Below are 17464 nucleotides of genomic sequence, written 5' to 3'. Positions count from 1 at the left end.
TGATGCACTTCAGTTCCCTGGAAAATTCGCAGATGGTGAAATATAAAGTGAACACTGCTAAAAATACTCAGTCCTAGAAATGGAAATGTATTTTATGGAGGAGTAAGAATTTGACCTAAATATCTAGTCTATAAGTTTTTTAAAATGTGAGTTTATTTCTTGTTTATCTTTTTTTTAGACATTTAAATATAGCATGTAACCCTGCTCCAACTAGTGATCATTGTGTTGTACTAATATGACTTTCTTTGAGTATATTTTTCTTAAAAGCATTGTTCTTAAAAAATTTAACTATAGTCACACAAGTAATGAAGTTTTAGGAAAATTCAAGCTGTACAAATAGAGCAAAACTCCCTTTTAATTGAACCCCACTGCCCTTTGCCCATCCATATCACTTAGTTAACTCTTCTAGTCAATTTGGCATTTATACTTCTGAGATTTTAAACATATGCACAAATATACACACTTAAAAAAAAAAAACGTTTAAAATTACAGTTGCCTGCCTTAAGTGAGTTTTAGGAGTCTTACTGCACTTTAGAGTTTTAGGAACATTTCTACACTTAGAGCACTCCTGCTTATTTAACCAAGTCCTGTCCTTTTTAAAAAAATTAGTTTACTAAAACCAGAGAACAGCAACCTAGAAAATAAGCCAGACTTATTAAGAATTTGCTTTAGTGGCCAATCCGTCTTCCATATCATCTTCTATAATTTATAAGTTAGTAATATCAAAAGCAATCTGATGTGTTTGATACAATGTGTATACAAAGAAGTACTCTGCTAATTCGGACTGTCCTTCAATCTAAATTAGTAAAACTTATGTTTGCATACGGAAAATTTAGGAAAAACTTTTTTTACACCATAGCTAGCTATTACTTTAACACTAACATTAAGAGCCATTTAATTAACATCAAAATGAAGCAGGTCAAGGGTAACAGAGTTTTGCCGAGAGAGCACACTGGTCATAGCAAACACTTTCTTCCAACAATGCAAGGGAAAACTCTACTCATGGACTTCACCAGATGGTCAACACTGAAATCAGATTGATTATATTCTTTGCAGCCAAAGGTGGAGAAGCTCTATACACTCAGCAAAAACAAGACCAGGAGCTGACTGTGGCTCAGATCATGAACTCCTTATTGCCAAATTTTTAATTGAAGAAAGTAGGAAAACCACTAGACCATTGAGATATGACCTAAATCAGATCCTTACGATTATACACTGGAAGTGACAAATAGATTCGAGGGATTAGATCTGATAGACAGAGTGAAGAACTATGGACACAGGTTCGTGACATTGTACAGGAGGCAGTGATCAAGACCATCCCCAAGAAAAAGAAATGCAAAAAGGCAAAATGGTTGTCCGAGGAGGCCTTACAAGTAGCTGAGAAAGGAAAAGACGGGAAAGGCAAAGGAGAAAAGGAAAGATACACCCATTTGAATACAGAGTTCCAAAGAATAGCAAGGAGAGATAAGAAAGCCTTCCTCAGTGATCAATGCAAAGAAATAGAGGAAAACAACAGAATGGGAAAGACTAGAGATCTCTTCAAGAAAATTAGAGATACCAAGGGACCATTTCATGCAAAGATGAGCTCGATAAAGAACAGAAATGGTATGGACCTAACAGAAGCAGTAGATATTAAGAAGAGGTGTCAAGATTACACAGAAGAACTATACAAAAAAGATCTTCATGACATAGATAACCACGATGGTGTGATCACTGAACTACAGCCAGACATCCTAGAATGAGAAGTCAAATGGGCCTTAGGAAGCACGACTACGAATGGAGCTAGTGGAGGTGATGGAATTCCAGTTGAGCTATTTCAAGTCCTAAAAGATGATGCTGTGAAAGTGCTGCAGTCAATATGCCAGCAAATTTGGAAAAACTCAGCCGTGGCCACAGGACTGGAAAAGGTCAGTTTTCATTCTAATTGCAAAGAAAGGCAATGCCAAAGAATGCTCAAACTACCACACAATTGCACTCATCTCACACGCTAGTGAAGTAATGCTCAAAATTCTCCAAGCCGTGCTTCAACAGTATGTGAACTGTGAACTTCCAGATATTCAGGCTAGATTTATAAAAGGCCGAGGAACCAGAGATCAAATTGCCAATATCTGTTGGATCATCGAAAAAGCAAGAGAGTTCCAGAAAAACATCTACTCCTTTATTGACTACACCAGAGCCTTTGACTGTGTGGATCACAACAAACTGGAATATTCTTAAAAGAGGTAGGAATACCAGACCACCTGACCTGCCTCCTAAGAAATCTGTATGCAGGTCAAGAAGCAACAGTTAGAACTGGACATGGAACAACAGACTGTTCCAAATCAGGAAAGGAGTACATGGAGGCTGTATATTGTCACCCTGCTTATTTAACTTATGTGCAGAGTACATCATGAGAAATGCTGGACTGGATGAAGCACAGCTGGAATCAAGATTGCTGGGAGAAGTATTAATAACCTCATATATGGAGATGACACCACTCTTATGGCAAGGGTGAACGAAAGAGGAAAGCAAGGAAGAACGAAAGAGCCTCTTGATGAAAGTGAAAGAGGAGAGTGAACAAGTTGGCTTAAAACTCAACATTCAAAAAACTAAGATCATGGTATGCGGTCCCATCACTTCATGGCAAATAGCTGGGGAAACAATGGAAACAGTGATAGACGTTATTTTTGGGGGCTCCCAAATCACTGCAGATGGTGACTGCAGCCATGAAATTAAAAGACATTTGGTCCTCGAAAGAAAAGCTGTGACCAACCTAGACAGCATATTAAAAAGCAGAAACATTGCTTTGCCAACAGAGGTCCATCTAGTCAAGGCTATGGTTTTTCCGGTAGTCATGTATGGATGTGAGAGTTGGACTATAAAGAAAGCTGAGTGCGGAAGAATTGATGCTTTTGAACTGTGGTGTTGGAGAAGACTCATGAGAGTCCCTTGGACTGCAAGGAGATCCAACCAGTCCATCCTAAAGGAAATCAACCCTGAATATTCATTGGGAGGAGTGATATTGAAACTGAAACTCCAGTACTGTGGCCACCTGATGCGAAGAACTGACTCACTGGAAAAGCCCCTGATGAAGGGAAAGACTGAAGGTAGGAGAAGAAGGGGACGACAGAGGATGAGATGTTTGGATGTCATCACCAACTTGATGGACATGAGTTGAGTAAGCTCTGAGGTTGGTGATGGACAGGGAATCCTGGTGTGCTATACAGTCCATGGGGCTGCAAAGAGTTGGATGTGAGTAAGTGACTGAACTGAATTGAATTAACATCAAATATCAAAACTTTGGGCTTTATTAAATATTACAATTTTCTTGAGAATGATGGCAGTTTTTAATTTTAGAATCACAAGATGCTGGATTATTTAATATTTCCTAAGTAACATTTTATTTTTTTCCTATTATCAGTTGTTACATAGTCCCTTTAAGGTACTTTGTGTTTAATTGTGGGAGGTTTAAGCACCTTGTATTTTTAGAATTTTAGAACCAGGAGAGATCTCAGTATTTAATACAATCCCCTTATTTTACAAACAAAGAAATCCACAGAAAGTCAGTAGCTTGACCAGCTACCCAAAACAAGTTATGGTAAGAATCAGAACTGTAACCTAGATCTCCTGCTATATATATATAATATATATATATATATCTTATTTTCTGGTGCTTTCTAGTCTTGAGTCTACTTGAAATAGAGAATGAGCTTAATATTCACGTTTATTTCTTTCCTTGGTAAAAAAAATCTGCCAGACCCTATGATGGCCAAAAGTACTTTGGGAAAAGTGAAATTTCCTGTGAGAAAAAGACTTTGTCTTGGTGATATGTGGTTGATACTTTGTCTTGGTGATATGTGGTTGATACTATCTTTTATTTCTCCATTTCTTTTTTCCTCCCCTTCTTCTCCTTTCTCTCTTAGAGTGCACATAGAAAGACTGTCAAGTAGACCTATTATAAGGAAATTGGACCTAGGGAGATGGGCTGAAGCTGGAGTAGGTTATGTTTTGTAGCTTCTCTGGTGGCTCAGTGGTAAAGAATCTAGCTGCCAATGCAGGAGACTCAGGTTTGATCCCTAGATTAGGAAGATCCCCTGGAGAAGGAAATGGCAACCCAGCCAGTATTCTTTCCTAGGAAATCCCATGGATGGAGGAGCCTGGCTGGCAGTGGTTCGTGGGGTTGCAAAAGAGTTGGACACAACTTAGCAACTGAACAATAGCAACAGCAACTTACTATACTGGTTCTGATGTTCCAACCTAGTTACTAGGACCAAAAGAACCAAAACCAGTAGATTCATGAAGCATCCCCGAGTTCACCAAAGCTGGCAGTATTATAAACATATTGAATTGTCTTTCCGTTAGTTTTCCACCATGCATCTATAAAGTCTATCTTCTGTTTTCTTTTTAAAAAAACTTTTCCTTTTATCCTTCTTCAAGCATTCTTTGCTTAGTATATATTTTACAAAAGAGCATAAAATATAAAGTGAATATATTCATAAGACATACTCTTAATTCTTTGTAATGTCACTGGTCTTACCCTTATTGTTTAAATTGTATAATTTGCTGATGCTGTTAAAAACATTTTAGTGAAATCATATATTGGTAAACAACTTACTTTTTAATATTTATTGCATTTCTTTCACTTTTTTTTAATAAAGAGTTCATAGGTGATACAAGGACAGGCTATGGGATAAGATGGGGACAATTAGGTGATGATGTTTACTGCTGTAGCTGTGAATCATTACGTAGCCAGAGTTGGGAGAGCACTGTTTGTTAACAGTAGCCTTTCAAAGAATATCTTCGGAGTATTTGATCAGTTCAGTTGCTCAGTCATGTCCGACTCTTTGAGACCCCATGAACTGCAGCATGCCAGGCCTCACCATGCCTGTCCATCACCAACTCCAGGAGTTTACCCAAACTCATGTCCATTGAGTCGGTGATGCAATCCAACCATCTCATCCTCTGTCATCCCCTTTTCCTCGTGCCCTCAATCTTTGCAGCATCAGGGGCTTTTCAAATGAGTCAGTTCCTTGCATCAGGTGGCCAAAGTATTGGAGTTTCAGCTTCAGCATCAGTCCTTCAAATGAATATTCAGGACTGATTTCCTTTAGGATGAACTGGTTTGATCTCCTTGCAGTCCAAGGGACTCTCTAGAGTCTTCTCCAACACCACAATTCAAAAGGATCAATTCTTCGGTGCTTAGCTTTCTTTATCATCCAACTCTCATATCCATACATGCCTACTGGAAAAACCATAGCCTTGACTAGGTGGACTTCGTTGGCAAAGTAACGTCTCTGCTTTTTAATATGCTGTCTAGGTTGGTCTAACTTTTCTTCCAAGGAGTAAACATCTTTTAATTTCATGGCTGCAGTCACCATCTGCAGTGATTTTGGAGCCCCCAAAAATAAACTCAGCCACTGTTGCCACGGTTTCCCCATCTATTTGCCATAAAGTGATGGGACCGGATGCCATGATCTAACTTTTCTGAACGTTGAGCTTTAAGCCAACGTTTTTACTCTCCTCTTTCACTTTCATCAAGAGGCTTTTTAGTTATTTTTCACTTTCTGACATATGGGTGGTATCATCTGCATATGTAAGGTTGTTGATATTTCTCCTGGCAATCTTGATTCCAGCTTGTGCTTCTTCCAGCCCAGCGTTTCTCATGATGCACTCTGCATATAAGTTAAATAAGCAGATTGACAATCTACAGCCTTGATGTACTCCTTCTCCTGTTTGGAACCAGTCTGTCGTTCCATGTCCAGTTCTAACTGCTGCTTCCTGACCTAAATACAGATTTCTCAAGAGGCAGGTCAGGTGGTCTGGTATTCCCATCTCTTGAAGAATTTTCCATAGTTTATTGTGATCCACACAGTCAAAGGCTTTGGCATAGTCAATAAAGCAGAAATAGATGTTTCTCTGGAACTCTCTTGCTTTTTCGATGATCCAGCGGATGTTGGCAATTTGATCTCTGGTTCCTCTACCTTTTTAAAACCAGCTTGAACATCTGGAAGTTCATGGTTCACGTATTATTGAAGCCTGGCTTGGAGAATTTTGAGCATTACTTTACTAGCGTGTGAAATGAGTGCAATTGTGCGGTAGTTTGAGCATTCTTTGGCATTGCCTTTCTTTGAGATTGGAATGAAAACTGACCTTTTCCAGTCCTGTGGCCACTGCTGAGTTTTCCAAATTTGCTGGCATATTGAGTGCAGCACTTTCACAACACATCATCTTTTAGGATTTGAAATAGCTCAACTGGAATTCCATCACCTCCACCAGCTTTGTTCATAGTGATGCTTCCTAAGGCCCACTTGACTTCACATTCTAGGATGTCTGGCTCTAGGTGAGTGATCACACCATCATGATTATCTGGGTCATGAAGATCTTTTTTGTATAGTTCTTCTGTGTATTCTTGCCACCCCTTCTTAACATCTTTTGCTTTGTTAGGTCCCTACCATTTCTGTCCTTTTTTGTGCCCATCTTTGTATGAAATGTTCCCTTGGTATCTCTAATTTTCTTGAAGAGATCTCTAGTCTTTCCCATTCTGTTGTTTTCCACTATTTCTTTGCATTTGATCACTGAGGAAGGCTTTCTTATCTCTTCTTGCTATTCTTTGGAACTCTGCATTCAAATGGGTATATTTTTCCTTTTCTCCTTTGCTTTTCTCTTCTCTTTTTACAGCTATTTTTCAGGCCTCCTCAGACAGCCAGTTTGTTTTTTTGCATTTCTTTTTCATGGGGATGGTCTTGATCCCTGTCTCCTGTACAGTGTCACGAACTTCCGTCCATAGTTCATCAGGCACTCTTGTCTATCAGATCTAGTCCCTTAAATCTGTTTCTCACTTCCACTGTATAATTGTAAGGATTTGATATAAGTCATACCTGAATGGTCTAGTGGTTTTCCCCACTTTCTTCAATTTAAGTCTCAATTTGGCAATAAGAAGTTCATGGTCTGAGCCACAGTCAGCTCCCGGTCTTGTTTTTGCTGACTGTATAGAGCTTCTCCATCTCTGGCTGCAGAGAATATAATCATCTGATGTAGGTGTTGACCATCTGGTGATCTTCATGTGTAGAGTCTTCTCTTGTGTTGTTGGAAGAGAGTGTTTGCTATGACCAGTGCGTTCTCCTGGCAAAACTCGATTAGCCCTTGTCCTGCTTCATTCTGTACTCCAAGGCCAAATTTGCCTGTTACTCCAGATGTTTCTTGGCTTCTTACTTTTGCATTCCAGTTCCCTATAATGAAAAGGACATCTTTTTGGGGTATTAGTTCTAAAAGGTCTTGTAGGTCTTCATAGAACTGTTCAGTTTCCGCTTCTACAGCATTACTGGTTGGGGCATAGACTTGGATTACTATAATATTGAATGGTTTGTCTTGGAAACGAACAGAGATCATCCTGTCATTTTTGAGATTGCATCCAAGTACTGCATTTCAGACTCTTTTGTTGACTATGATGACTACTCCATTTCTTCTTAGGGATTCCTGCCCACAGTAGTAGATATAATGGTCATCTGGTTAAATTCACCCATTCCAGTCCATCTTAGTTCGCTGATTCCTAGAATGTTGAAGCTGAAGAGTTATGAACATTAGCAAAATCACTGATTCTGATAAGCACCTTTTAAAATTGTAAATTTTTTGCACAGCAGCCTTTATAATTTTAGAATTTAAATAAAACATTTTAATAATCTCATCAGGATAGAAGTTAGGTGATCTTGTGGTGGTTAAAAGAAGAAATCAAAGTAAAAATAACTAAGAATTAAACTTATTATGCTACACTGTCAAATAAAATGTGATGACTGGCACACCCCTCAAGAATTCTAAGGTAACTTTCTGTCTTCATGGGTCTTTTTATAAAACATGATCTAAATTGGGTCAGCAAACTGGCCTGCAGACCACGTCCTGTCCTTGGATTGTTTTTGTAAGGTCCATGAGCTAAAGAATGGTATTTTACAGTTTTAAAGGTTTGTAAAAACAAAAGAATAAACAACAAAGATTGTACATGGCCCTCAGTGCCTAAAGTATTTGCCATCTGGCCTTCAAAGGAAAAAAATCTCCATTATCTGCCCAGAATCACCAATAAGACCCTAAATGGTCACAGAGAATCATTTTAGGCCATTTAAAGTTATAGTAAAAATAAAAGATATGAAAAAAATCAACAGAAATGTACTGTTTGTTACAATATTGTTCACAGTGATAAAAATTTGAAAACAAATATTTCGTAACAGGGGACTGACTAAATAAATTACAGGACATCTGTGTAGAAGAATATTATGCATTGAGAGACATCACCCATGACTTATGAAGGGAAGATAGCATTAAGCACAGGGCCAGAGTCCAGAATAGGGTGCAGCATGATCCTTCCCCCTTTTAAATTATGTGAACATTTATAATATGTAATTGAGGTGTGTGGATACAGAAAACTTTATGTAGTAGAATATGAGATTGTGGGGAACTTCACATTTTTTTAATTGTTGCAGTTTTGTAATTGCTAATTATTTTACAGTGAACTTAGATTGAATTTGAAAAAATTAACAGTTTTAAGTCACAAAGAGAAGAGCTAACATAGTATTAGAAGTATGAATGCTCTGTTGAAACTTAGACATTTTTGGGCAAATGAGAGAAAATAGAACTGTCGAAATCCTCTTAATGTATTACCCTTAGACATTCAATAGGCTGAATGTGTAATAATGGCATTTCAATGGGCTATTCAAAGAATAAAGAATATGAGGTATATTCTTAACAATCTGAGGGACTGTGTATCATAGAGAACGCTCCCTTCCACAAAAAATTTGTTGGTGTCATTTTAAGAGAAAATTTTGATTTAGATCATGAAATTTAAATTAAACTGGCACTTGTTCTTTTTCCTTTCCTTCTTTTCCTTTGCACAGTACAAAATTGAGGGACAATTCTTATATAAAACTAGACACTTGACCTTTTACATATGTATGCAAACTTGTCTCCAACACCCAGATCAAAATGTGAAACTTCTACAATCAGGTGGTTCCCTCTTTGCAGGCAGTTTCACTGTTCCCACTAAGAAGTAAGCATTCTGACTTCTGTTGTTTGTTGTTTAGCCAGTAAGTCCTGTCTGAATCTTTGTGACCCCATGGACTGCAGGATGCCAAGCACCCCTGTCTTTCACTATCTCCTAGAGTTTGCTCAAACTTATGTCCATTGAGTTGGTAATGCCATCCAGCCATGTCATCCTCTGTTGCCCCCTTCTCCTCCTCCCCTCAGTCTTTCAGAGCATTAGGGTCTTTTCTAATGAGTCAGCTCTTTGCATCAGGTGGCCAAAGTACCAGAGCTTCAGCCTCAGTCCTTCTAATGAATATTCAGGGTTGATTTCCGTTAGGATTGACTGCTTTGATCTCCTTGCAATCCAAGGGACTCTCAAGAGTCTCTTCCAGCACCACATTTTGAAAGCATCAGTCCTCCGGTTCTCAGCCTTCTTTATAGTCCAGCTCTCACATCTGTACATGACTATGGGAAAAACCATGCCATACTATGCTAAGTCGCTTCAGTCGTGTCTGACTCTGTGTGACCCCATAGACAGCAGCCCACGAGGCTCCCCCGTCCCTGGGATTCTTCAGGCAAGAACACTGGAGTGGGTTGCCATTTCCTTTTCCAGTGCATGAAAGTGAAAAGTGAAAGTGAAGTCGCTCAGTCTTGTCTGACTCTTAGTGACCCCATGGACTGCGGCCCACCAGGCTCCTCCGTCCATGGGATTTTCCAGGCAAGAGTACTGGAGTGGGGTGCCATTGCCTTCTCCGGGGAAAAACTATAGCTTTGACTATATGGACCTCTTTTGGCACAGTGTTGTCTCTGCTTTTTAATACACTGTCTAGGTTTGTCATCACTTTCTTCCAAGGAGCAAGAGTCTTTTAATTTCATGGTTGCAGTCAATGTCCGCAATGATTTTGGAGTGAAAATTTGTCACTGTTTCCATTGTTTTCCCATCTATTTCCCATGAAGTGATGGGACATGATGCCATGATCTTAATTTTTTGAATGTTGAGTTTTAAGCCAGCTTTTTCACTGTCTTCTTTTACCCTCAACAAGAGTCTCTTTCCTCTATGCTTTCTGCCATTAGAGTGGTGTCATCTGCCTATCTGAGACTGTTGATATTTCTCCTGGCAGTCTTAATTCCAACTTGTGATTCATCCAGCCCAGCATTTTGCATGATGTACTCTGCATTTAAGTTAAATAAGCAGGGTGACAATGTACAGCCTCGTGCTCCTTTTCCATTTTGGAACCAGTCTGTTATTCCATGTCCGGTTCTAGCTGTTGCTTTTTGACCTGCATATAGGTTTCTCAGACAGGTAAAGTGTCTGGTATTCCCCTCTCTTTTAAGAATTTTCCACAGTTTGTTATGATCCACACAGTCAAAGGCTTTAGCGTAATCAATGAAGCAAAAGTAGATTTTTTTTTTTTAATTCCCTTGCTTTCTCTATGATCCAACAGATGTTGGCTGTTTCATCTCTTATTGCTCTGCCTTTTCTAAACCAGCTTGTACATCCAGAAGTTCTTGGTTCACATACTGTTGAAGCCTAGCTTGAAGGATTTTGAGCATTACATTACTAACATGTAAAATGAGCTCATTTGTCCAGTAGTTTGAACATTCTTTGGTGTTGCCTTTGGGATTGGAATGAAAACTAACATTTTCCAGTTCTGTGGCCACTGCTGAGTTTTCCAAATTTGCTGGCAGGTTGAATGCAGCACTTCAACAGCATCATCTTTTAGGATTTGGAATAGCTCAACTGAAATTCTATCACCTCTACTAGCTTTGTTCATGGTGATGAGTCCTAAGGTGCACTTAACTTCACACTCCAGGATGTCTGGCTTCAGGTGAGTGATCAGTTCAGTTCAGTCACTCAGTCATGTCCGACTCTTTGCCACCCCATGAATCGCAGCACGCCAGGCCTCCCTGTCCATCACCAACTCCTGGAGTTCACTCAGATTCACGTCCATAGAGTCAGTGATGCCATCTAGCCATCTCATCCTCTGTCGTCCCCTTCTTCTCCTGCCCCCAATCCCTCCCAGCATCAGAGTCTTTTCCAGTGAGTCAACTCTTCTCATGAGGTGGCCAAAGTACTGGAGTTTCAGCTTCAGCATGATTCCCTCCAAAGAAATCCCAGGGCTGATCTCCTTCAGAATGGACTGGTTGGATCTCCTTGCAGTCCAAGGGACTCTCAAGAGTCTTCTCCAACACCACAGTTAAAAGGCATCAATTCTTCTGCGCTCAGCCTTCTTCACAGTCCAACTCTCACATCCATACATTACCACAGGAAAAACCATAGCCTTGACTAGACGGATCTTTGTTGGCAAAGTAATGTCTCTGCTTTTGAATATGCTATCTAGGTTGGTCATAACTTTCCTTCCAAGGACTAAGCGTCTTTTAATTTCATGGCTGCAGTCATCATCTGCAGTGATTTGGGAGCCCCAAAAAATAAAGTCTGACACTGTTTCCACTGTTTCCCCATCTATTTCCCATGAAGTGATGGGACCGGATGCCATGATCTTCATTTCTGAATGTTGAGCTTTAAGCCAACTTTTTCACTCTCCTCTTTCACTTTCATTAAGAGGCTTTTGAGTTCCTCTTCACTTTCTGCCATAAGGGTGGTGTCATCTGCATATCTGAGGTTATTGATATTTCTCCCAGCAATCTTGATTCTAGCTTGTGTTTCTTCCAGCACAGCGTTTCTCATGATGGACTCTGCATATAGGTTAAATAAGCAGGGTGACAATATACAGCCTTGATGTACTCCTTTTCCTATTTGGAACCAGTCTGTTGTTCCATGTCCACTTCTAACTGCTGCTTCCTGACCTGCATACAGATTTCTCAAGAGGCAGGTCAGGTGGTCTGGTATTCCCATCTCTTGAAGAATTTTCCACAGTTTATTGTGATCCACACAGTCAAAGGCTTTGGCATAGTCAAAGCAGAAATAGATGTTTTTCTGGAACTCTCTTGCTTTTTCAGTGATCCAGCGGATGTTGGCAATTTGATCTCTGGTTCCTCTGCCTTTTCTAAAACCAACTTGAACATCAGGAAGTTCACGGTTCACGTATTACAGGTGAGTGATCACACCATAGCAATTATCTAAGTCATTAAGACCTTTTTTTGTAGTTTTTCTGTGTATTCTAGCCACCTCTTCTTAATCTCTTCTGCTTCTGTTGGGTTCTTGCCATTTCAGTCCTTTATTGTGCCCATCTTTTCATGAAATGTTCCCTCGATACCTCCGATTTTCTTGAAGAGATCTCTAGTCTTTCCCACTGTATTGTTTTTCTCTGTTTCTTTGCAGTGTTTACTTAAGAAGGCTTTCTTATCTCTTCTCGCTATTCTCTGGAACTCTGCATTCAGTAGGGTATATCTTTTACTTTCTCCTTTGCTTTCACTTCTCTTCTTTTCTCAGCTATTTGTAAGGCCTCTTCAGACAACTACTTTGCCTTCTTTCATTTGTTTTTCTTGGGGATGGTTTTGGTCACCACCTCCTGTACAGTGTTATGAATTTCCATCATGGTTCTTCCAGCACTCTTATCTACCAGATCTGATCCCTTGAATCTATTGGTCGCCTCCACTGTCTAATCATGAAGAATTTTATTTAGGTCATACCTGACTGGTCTAGTGGTTTTCCTTACTTCCTTCATTTTGAGCCTGAATTTTGCAATAAGGAGCTCACAGTTTGAGCCACAGTCAGCTCCAGGTCTTGTTTTTGCTGACTTTATAGAGCTTCTCCTTTGGCTGCAAAGAACAGAATCAGTCTGATTTCAGTATTGATCATCTGGTGATGGCCATGTAGAAGTTGTCTATTGTGTTATTGAAAGAGGGTGTTTGCTATGACCAGTGCATTCTCTAAGCTCTGTTAGCCTTTGCCCTGCTTTATTTTGTGCTAAAGGGCCAACCTTACGTGTTATTCCCAGTGTCTTTTGACTTCTTACTTTTGCATTCCAACCCCCCATGATGAAAAAGCATCTGACTTTTGGCTAGCTTATGTAATGAAATCTTGTGCTCCTTTATGCTTGGCTCCTTGCTCTAGACATCATAATAATTTTGAAATTTATTGAAGTAGTTATTTGTAATAGTAATATCTTTTCTTTTATGAAGTAGTATTCCATTGTATGAATATAGCACAGTTCATCCACTCCTCTGTTGATGGACGTTTAAATCATTTCCTTTTTTTGTGGGGGAAGGAAGTGAAGCTATTATGAATAATGCTGCTATGAAGATTCTTGTACAAATCTTTTGTTAGTCATACACACTCATGTTACTTGAGTATATATCTAGCTGAGGAATTTCTGGGTTATAGAGTAGGTGTGTGTTTAACTTTATTAAAAACTGCTAGTTTCCAAAAATAGTTGTCCTGTTTTACACTCTAATCAAAGTATGGCAGTTCTAGTTGCTTCGTGTCCTCACTAACACTTGAAATTGATTATAGCAATTCTGGTGATTGTGTAGTAATGTCTCAGTGTAGTTTTTATTTGCTTTTCCCTGATGACCAGTGATGTTGAACACATTAATTGCTTATTGACCATTTTTGTAAATTGTATTGTCTTTTATTATTGATTTGTAGGAGTTCTTTATATATTTTGGGTATGGATTCTGTTAGATGTTTTGAGCTTTATCTTGCAATATTAGCTTGCCTTTTCACTTCATGAAAATCCATTTGGATTTGGATTGCTTTGAATAAATAATTTGAGGATAGTTGATATCTTAAAAATATCATGTCTTCCAATTTATAAGCATTGTGAATTTCTCCATTCATTTCTGCAGTATTTTGTGGTTCAGTATAGAGGTGTTTCAGATCTCAGTAAATTTATTCCTAAGTAATTGATGTTTTATTTAATGCTAAGTGGTGTTGTGGTTTTACTTTCTGTCTATATTGTATGTTACTAGTTTTTAGAAATGCAGTAGATGTTGGTGTATACCTTTTTATCCAGTGGTCATGCTAAGTTCACTTAGTTCAAGTAGTTTTTCTGTTCCTTTGGATCTTCTATGTATGAAGTTATATCATTTGCAAATAAAGACTGGTTTTAGTCTCACGATCTTTATTTGTTTATTGTCTTGCTCTACTGGCTAGGACATCTAGTAAAAAAAAGTTGTTCTTTTTTAATTGTGGTATAATTGCTTTACAGTGTTGTGTTAGTTTCTGCTGTACAATGAAATGAGTCAGCTGTATGTAGACTTATGTCCCCTCCCTCCCATCTGTCTAGCAAAAGGTTTGAATAAGTCAGTTGAGAGCAGACTATCTTGACTTTTTGATTTCAGGAAAATTTTTCAGTATTTCACCAATTAGGTATGATGTTAGCTGTAAGCTTTTTACAGATACTCTATTACATTGAGGAAGTTTCCTTTTGTTTCTAATTTGCTGAGTTTTTATCATAAATAGATGTTAAATTTTGTCACTTTTCTGCATCTTTCAAGTTGATCATGATTCTTTATTTGGTTAATGTGGTGATTTCCACTTACTGATTTTTTTAGTGTGTTTGTAATGTTTTATTTCAAAGTATTGTTTAATACCTTTTGTCATTTACTTTATAATACATTTAAAATATACATATGAATCAATAAATGAGGATGAAAGTAATGGGCTATTAGAGCCCACTGATAACTGATTTACGTATGAGCAGCTTTATCCTGATTTCCTGACCATCAAGCAGCTTCATCTTCACATGAACTTGCTCACTAAGGCCGTGGGTTGTGCAGGTATCTGGGCTGCTTGACATTAGATTCTATTCTTTAGTGTCGCTGGCATCCTGGTATACTCTCCTTGGCAGTTTGTTCAGTTACCCAATGACTAACTTTTGAATGTTAAATTAACTTTTCATCCCTGGCATAATCACAGTCATGATATATTTTCTTTAATGTATTATGTTAAGTTTCAAAGATTTTTTTGGTCTGTGTTCATGAAGATTCTTTTTTGGGAATTTTCTTCTCTTGTCATGTTTTTGTCAGGTTATGATAGCAGAATATACTACCTCATAAAAGGCCTCTGGAAGTGCTTTCTCTTCTGCTCTTCTCTGTAAGAGTTTGTCTGAGTTTTGTGTTACTTACCTTTTAAATTTTTTGAGGACTAATTCATGAAGCCATTTGAAAATATTTTAAAATACAAATAAAATTGCACTAACCTTTAGAGGCAGTCTAGATTTTCTATTTGTTTGGGGTCAGTTTTTCTTTTTTTTTTTTTTTTTCATTTTTTATGATTTTTGGCTGTGCTCTGTGGCTTGCAGTATCTTTATTCGCCAACCAGGGATAGGACCCATGCCCACTGCAGTGGAAGTGGGGAGTCTTAACCACTGGACTGCCAGGGAAGTCCCTTGGGTCAGTTTTAAAAACCTGTGTTTTTTTTTTTGTTTGTTTGTTTTTAACAGAATGTAGGCATTTACTTTTATGCTTTTATTTCTTCTTGTGGTATGTGAAATGTTCCCATTTTATTATGATATTGGTAATACGTGTTTGTCCTCATTTTCTGTTTTTAATTGTTGTTTACATATAATAATATTGCTTAATTTTAAAGTTTTATTTAACATTGACTACAGCTTTTGAAAACAGCAGACTGGTTCCAAATAGGAAAAGGAGTACGTCAAGGCTGTATATTGTCACCCTGCTTATTTAACTTATATGCAGAGTACATCATGAGAAACGCTGGGCTGGAAGAAGCACAGCTGGAATCAAGATCGCTGGGAGAAATATCAATAACCTCAGATATGCAGATGACACCACCCTTATGGTAGAAAGTGAAGAGGAACTAAAAAGCCTCTTAATGAAAGTGAAAGAGGAGAGTGAAAAAGTTGGCTTAAAGCTCAACATTCAGAAAACAAAGATCATGGCATCTGGTCCCATCACTTCATGGGAAAGAGATGGGGAAACAGTGGAAACAGTGTCAGACTTTATTTTTTGAGCTCCAAAATCACTGCAGATGGTGACTGCAGCCATGAAATTAAAAGACGCTTACTCCTTGAAAGAAAAGTTATGACCAACCTAGATAGCATATTGAAAAGCAGAGACATTACTTTGCCAACAAAGGTCCGTCTAGTCAAGGCTATGGTTTTTCCTGTGGTCATGTATGGATGTGAGAGTTGGACTGTGAAGAAGGCTGAGCACCGAAGAATTGATGCTTTTGAACTGTGGTGTTGGAGAAGACTCTTGAGAGTCCCTTGGACTGCAAGGAGATCCAACCAGTCCATTCTGAAGGAGATCAGCCCTGGGATTTCTTTGGAGGGAATGATGCTGAAGCTGAAACTCCAGTAATTTGGCCACCTCATGGGAAGAGTTGACTCATTGGAAAAGACTCTGATGCTGGGAGGGATTGGGGGCAGGAGAAGAAGGGGATGACAGAGGATGAGATGGCTGGATGGCATCACTGACTCAATGGACGTGAGTCTCAGTGAACTCCGGGAGTTTGTGATGGACAGGGAGGCCTGGCGTGCTGTGATTCATGGGGTCGCAAAGAGTCGGACACGACTGAGCGACTGAACTGAAATGAACTGAACAGCTTTTGAAATAATGTTAATAGTAATGATAGCATCCTACATTATTCCTGATTTTACTGAAAATTCCTTTAATGTTTTGTTATTAAAATGTATTAGGCTAGATACCGATTATCATGTTATAGAGTAATCTTTTTATTCCTGTTTTGTTAAGAGAGTTCATAAGGACATAATAGTGGATTTTTATTAAGTGACTTTTAAGTACTTCTGGAAGTGAACAGTTGTTTTTTTGTTTGTTTGTTTTTACCTTTTGAGGAGATAAATACTCCTATTATGAAGTCCTTGCACTTCTGGGAAAACTCTAGTTTAATATTGTTGAATTTAGTTTTGCTAATACTGTGTTAGGATTTTTGTATTTATGTTTTTATGAGAATGATCTGTAGTTTTCTTTACTCAAATTTCGGTATTAAGCTTATGATATAGTCTCCTCATCTGTTTTTCCTCTCCCTCCTCGTTTTCTCAACCTTCATCCTTCTCTACAGTTACACCTACACCTAAAGTACAGGGCACTTTATACTTGTTCCTCTAAGACCTGTTTATTGATTAGTCTTTGTTTAGGAGACATAATCTTATAAATCTAATTTTGCTACTTCAGCAATTTTAGTTTTGACCTAGTAGGTTGTAGTCTACATTGTTACTCAAAAACATCAAGCTAGTTCTTCTGATTCTCAGTTTGATATAGATTTCTGCTTGGTTAGTGTATTCTTATACATTCCTGTTGCTTTGAAGGATAATTTTTTAAAAAATCCTCATTTTGTGCATTCAAGCTTCTAGAAGCATTGTAGATATTTGTAACAATTTACTATAATTTGCCTTGTTCGCCAAAATTGATGAATAATAAGTGCTGAAATTCTAGCCATTATCAAAAGTTAGACTCTTCCACAGGTTGTAAGTGTAGTAACAGAAGTTTACAGTTATCTTAATAGTCTAAACTTTTAGTCTAAACTTAAACTTAATAGTCTACTTTTGGCTGTACTCTTTTCTTGTTAAAACATAATTTAGACTCT

The 17464-nt window shown here is 38.3% G+C and overlaps 1 protein-coding gene across 10 annotated transcripts in view; it reads left to right on the top strand.

The window, feature by feature from the left end:
- The window catches only part of CNOT4 (CCR4-NOT transcription complex subunit 4), a 153299-nt gene that overhangs the window by 34591 nt on the left and 101244 nt on the right, over nucleotides 1–17464 (top strand). Inside the window, exon 2 of one of the 10 annotated variants that reach the window (XM_059885716.1) lies at nucleotides 11950–12043. The gene's annotated coding sequence lies outside the window, so the exon portion shown is untranslated. 10 annotated transcript variants of the gene reach the window in all.

This window comes from Bos taurus, chromosome 4, assembly GCF_002263795.3.
Source record: "Bos taurus isolate L1 Dominette 01449 registration number 42190680 breed Hereford chromosome 4, ARS-UCD2.0, whole genome shotgun sequence".
NCBI lineage: Eukaryota > Metazoa > Chordata > Mammalia > Artiodactyla > Bovidae > Bos > Bos taurus.
Note: the sequence above shows the minus strand (reverse complement) of the source record. Positions and strands in the feature narration are given on the sequence as shown.